We start from the raw sequence: 4574 nt of genomic DNA on the forward strand, positions 1-4574 counted from the left end.
TTCAAGCGTTGCTGGAGAACATTGGACATCAGCAGCAACTAATGTTGAAGCAACAACAGCTGGTGCAACTACTGATCCAACAACAACAGCAGCGCCAACAACAGCAGAGCCATCAACAACAGCAACTGCCCCAGCCCCAGCAGCAACCTCAGCCTCTTGAAGAAGAGGAAGGGCCATGCAAGAGGCGCAGGACACACCAACCCCTGACAGCCCAAAAGACAAGGAAGTACAAATGCAGTATGTCTTGTTCGTGTCTTTCGTGTGTCTTTCTGTCATTTTAATGTCGTACCGGACATTTTCCTTGTCCAGCCCTTGTCCATATTTTGCCATTGTACTTTGTGTGTCCCTTTCGTGTCTTTGTCGACGTGCCCTGTCCCAATATTGCCCTTAGGAACTTGTCCTGAAAATGTTCTCCCCTTGTCTTCCTTGTCCTTACTGTGTCTTAGCTTGTCATTCGAGAAAACGTTCCTGCGGAGTCCTCAGATTGTCATAGGAAAGTTGTCTTAAATATGTCCCCCCTTGTCTCCCTCGTCCTAACTGTGTCCAAGCTTGTCATTCGAAAAAATGTCCCTGCGATGTCCGGAGATTGTCCTCGCAAGCAGTTGTCTTTAAACTGTTTTCTTCTTGCCCGCTGTGTCTTTATTTGTCCAGGCTTGTCCTTTGGCTTTATCTTGCCCAGGCTTGTCCTTGGATGCAATGTAGAAGTGTCTCCAGATTGTCTCCAAAAACTTGTCACTCTTGTGTCATACGAGTCCCTTGAGTAATGTCTTTGCAGTGTCATTGGGTTGTCCTCAAGAGGTTGTACCCGAAATGTCCTCCCATTGCGTATTCCATCATGTGTTATCCTCGAAGGAAATGTCTTCATAGTGTCCCTTGTCCTAATAATGTTCCCCGGGCGGTAGGAACGCAAGACTCAACACATGTGTTGTTACTCATTTGAAACCCAGCATGTGTTTAGTATCACGTCCTCAACTCCCAACATTCTTGGGGTACTTTGAAGACATTTCCTTCAAGGACAATCCTGGGACACAAAAAAAGACACGGTCCTAGCATCTCTAGAGGAGTTACTTTCGCACTCCGACTAGCTGTCGTTGCACAGAGCAATGGGTACAGCCTCTGCCTTCCAACCTCGAGGTCGTGGTTCAAATCCCCAATGTCGATACATGTTTTTTGTCTGAAGGACAAAGAAAAGTAAAGGACAAGAAAAGGACAAAGACATAATTGGGGCAATATGTCCTGTCATTTTGCTTCAAACTAGGGACATTGGTCACTGACGTCACCGTCCTGTTTGAGATGTGTCCGTGACCGTTACCACAAGGAGTAGGCATTATTCGTAATGATGGTTTCATCTTTTCATCTCGCAATACCCAGGGGGTAGACAACTTTGGAGGGCAATATGGCGCTAATTATAAAACTTAACTAAAGTCTTAAAAGTTATAAAAAGCTTTTGGACAAAAAATTCAAAAGCAAAACAGATTCAGTTTTTCATCTTCTTTCCTCGGATTTGCCTGAGGTATTGCTCTCCAAAGTTTCGCTGTTCCAATATTACGCAAAAAAGTTAATTGGCCATAGCCCAGCCCCTGGGGGGCTGCACCCCGAACCAAGTACCGATTATTTCATGGGACCATAGGGGTAACAAACCCTAAAAACGAGAACCTGATCGGAGCCCATGGTGGCTTATGTTGTAGTGGTATGAGATTACGTTGGCAGTACCGCCCAGAAGTCGGGTATGAGAACTATTCGTGTCACTGCCTTGTAACCCTGGTGTGCCTACCATGCAACCAGGGGCGTCGACGCGTTCGAATTCCAGGGGGGTGCAAGCGGCGCTCTGTATTGAGGGTTGCCTACCTTAAGGCGTTTTTGTGTAGCGTCATTTGCTCAACGTGAACATGCATGTCAACAAAGACGCAGGTCTTGCAACACTCAAAATGCCCGGCCGCCTAGACCGACCTGGCAACCTGACCGTCTGAATCGGCCAAAACCTAAGAAAAGCGACGACAATTAAAGCGTTCCACCTAACAGCCCCCGAGAAGATTTTTTGAGTCGGAAACGAGTTTTAGAGATTCCATGTAGTTAAAGAATGGGCTTCAACTATTTGAAGTCAAGAATGTTTCAAGCATTGAAGGCTCCAAAGACCTAAGTCCTCGCGACGCTCACCAAAATGTTATTTTTTAGGCTTTTTGGGGGAGGAAGTATGAGGTATAACGAGAACTCTCTTCGGGCATGATCCAACATTGTCAAAAGTTGTCCACGCGTTAGGCACGATCTAATATGGGAGAAGGTAAATATGTCCCACATAAGAGTTTGTGTTTGTTTGTGTCAATATTAAGAGGGCTGAGCGGTAGTTTAAAACGAGTTAATTTACATTTTTTTGCCCGAAATGTTGCCCCCCCTTGCCCCCCCCCCCTGGCCAAAACTTGGGGGGTGCATTGCCCCCGTGCCCCCCCTGGCGTCGACGCCCCTGCATGCAACTAACCTATGAATAATAAAGCTCTCTCTGGAGTGTTCCCTTTGGTGATTGAGTCTGAGTCTTTGTTCCTGTGATCCCAAATATTAGAGAATAACTATTCTATTCAAGAATAGAACATGGCGCAGTCGTAATCGAATCTTAACAAGTGCTCTGTCATTGTGAGTAATAAATTCTTGATCGGGAGATTGAGAAAAGTGAAAAAATCAGTCTGGTTAAACCGGTGGTCTGGTCTCGCTACTTGCTTGGTGGCTTGGTGGTTGTGAACTCTGCTGAAAATGGGTGATAATCATCTAAAAAGCCCTGGGCCTGTCAATTTAAAGTCAGGTAATATTCAGAAGTCATGGGAAACTTTCAAGCAGAAGTTTGGATTCTTCTTAACCGCAATTGGAAAGGCTAAGGCGGCGTCGGATGGTCGATGCGCACTCCTGATGGGAGAGGCCGGGGATGAAGCTTTGGAGGTTTATAATGCCTTTAAAGATAAGCTGATATCCAAAACAATCAACGATCAAGGAGAGGAGGTCATTGAACATGATTATACAAACAACTATGACAAGGTTGTTGAGCAGTTTGACCTCTACGCGGCGGAAAAAAATGCATTACGGGTTGTCGTGAACTGTTCAATGCGCGAAATCAAAAAAAGGAGGAAACGTTTTCCAACTGGCTAACAGATTTGCGAAACTTGGTGAAAGACTGTGAGTACGCAACTATTGTTGATAGTATGCTGAAGGACAGAATTATATGGGGTGTCTGGGACAAGAGGTTAAGAGACACTCTGAGATCCAAGTCAAATCAGAGTTTATCTGATATTATTGATCTGTGCAAGGCAGTTGAAGCTACGGCAAGATATCCGAAGTTGAATGGTGATAACGATAATGCCCAAAATGTCGAGGCTATCCAGTCATTCAACAAAAACCGTAGCAAGAATGGCATTCCCTCTCAACCCTACCAAAAGAACAAAGGTGGAGGAAAGATGAAAAATTCACAGTACCACAACCGACCCGGTCCAGGCTATAAATCAAAGGAGAGAATGAAAAACTACAGGGTCACCCCAACAGAGAAAACTATAAAGAAAGAAAATGGTTCTGAGCAAAAAGCAAAGCTCTCTGACTTCGGAGTCAATCCACCACATGTGGTATTTACGGATGGCTTACAATTGGCTCATGTAGTGTCATCAATGGCTCAGACAGTGGGCCTGTAAAAACAAGTGCCTTGCGTTAATCTGTGAACCCCGACAACTATAATCAATAAAATGGCAACCAAGAAGTTCAAGAGTGCCGATGGAACACCTGTATCTATGACACCTAATAGGACTGAAGGCGTGAACTGGCTGACAAAGCAAACAGTAGAAAATGTTAACAAGAATTCGCCCACTCCGAATGCTGAATACAAGAGGAGAAGTTATCAAATATCGATCACTGCATGGTACATGGTTGCGGCCGCTTTGGGATTGCCTGATGACGCAATATCTGATTTGATTTGATAGTCTCCTGCGAGATTTCATCACTTGTGAGCACTGGTTTGAAGATGCAGACCCAAGGGAAAGGAAAATTCAAAGAAAGGAACGGGACCAAAACCTCAAATGTGACATACAAGGGAAGATCCTACGAGGTGACAAATGGTGTTGTCGACAGTATTTGCAAAGCGGTGTACGACCATCTCAAACCTACAAGAGAACAAAAAGGTTTTGTCGGATGCTTACAGCCACTTCAATATTACACCCAACTACTCAAGGAGTTCATATTGCTAAACAATTGCTTAAAAAATGCAGTGATTCCGGTACGCATATTCTGGATGCTCTCAAGGAGTATAATAACACACCTTTAACGGGTATGAATGTGTCTCCAGCTGAAATACTTATGAGTAGAAAGTGTCGTACTTTAGTCCCAATACTAAACAAAAATCTCGAACCAAAAGTTGTGAAGGTTAAGCAAGTGCTGGAAAGATTGCAAGATAAAGTAAAATCTCAACATGACTTGCATGCTAACCGTAAACCTGTAAACTTTTCACAAGGTGACAGTGTGGTTGTCAGACGAGGAAAGAAATGGCAGAAAGGGAATATAGTTCGTAAACTTTCTGGTAACAGAAGTTACGTAGTTGAACTATT

The 4574-nt window shown here is 44.3% G+C and overlaps 1 pseudogene; it reads left to right on the plus strand.

The window, feature by feature from the left end:
- Positions 1–2579: 2579 nt before the first annotated feature.
- Positions 2580–3668, plus strand: LOC117653637 (annotated as a pseudogene).
- The last annotated feature ends 906 nt before the right edge of the window (positions 3669–4574 follow it).

Source organism: Thrips palmi, unplaced genomic scaffold (assembly GCF_012932325.1).
Source record: "Thrips palmi isolate BJ-2018 unplaced genomic scaffold, TpBJ-2018v1 HiC_scaffold_8, whole genome shotgun sequence".
Lineage (NCBI taxonomy): Eukaryota > Metazoa > Arthropoda > Insecta > Thysanoptera > Thripidae > Thrips > Thrips palmi.